Here is a 445-nt window from a genome sequence, read left to right as displayed (position 1 = left end):
CAGGTTCTGAGATCCTGACGTCATCTTTTAGCTTTGTTGCGATTCGCCCGTTTTCAGCGGCAGTTTCAAAATGTGAGATTTTCAGAGGAAAGGCATGTCAATGGGATTTTAAGCTTCTATGTATGTCCTATTTACCCACTGAACTGTCGTTATTCACATATGACAGGGTAAAATCGGTTTTGCATTCTATCACCCCTTTAACCCAATCACAATAGACCTGGAAGGCGATAAGCTCTGGATGCAGAGACGCCAGCTCTGCTAGATAGTCTCTGGAAGGACCTTGTGTTGATGAAACACTTGCATCCCGGAAAAGAAAATGCCACATATGTATATGTAAAATTGACAGGCAGAAATAAATACCAGGGGTGAAAATAAATAGGGTAGAAAATTCAACGGAAGAATAAAACAGACAAAAAATTTAAACACACACAGAAATAAATACATT

The sequence above is a fragment of the Etheostoma spectabile genome, chromosome 11, assembly GCF_008692095.1.
Source record: "Etheostoma spectabile isolate EspeVRDwgs_2016 chromosome 11, UIUC_Espe_1.0, whole genome shotgun sequence".
Lineage (NCBI taxonomy): Eukaryota > Metazoa > Chordata > Actinopteri > Perciformes > Percidae > Etheostoma > Etheostoma spectabile.
Note: the sequence above shows the minus strand (reverse complement) of the source record.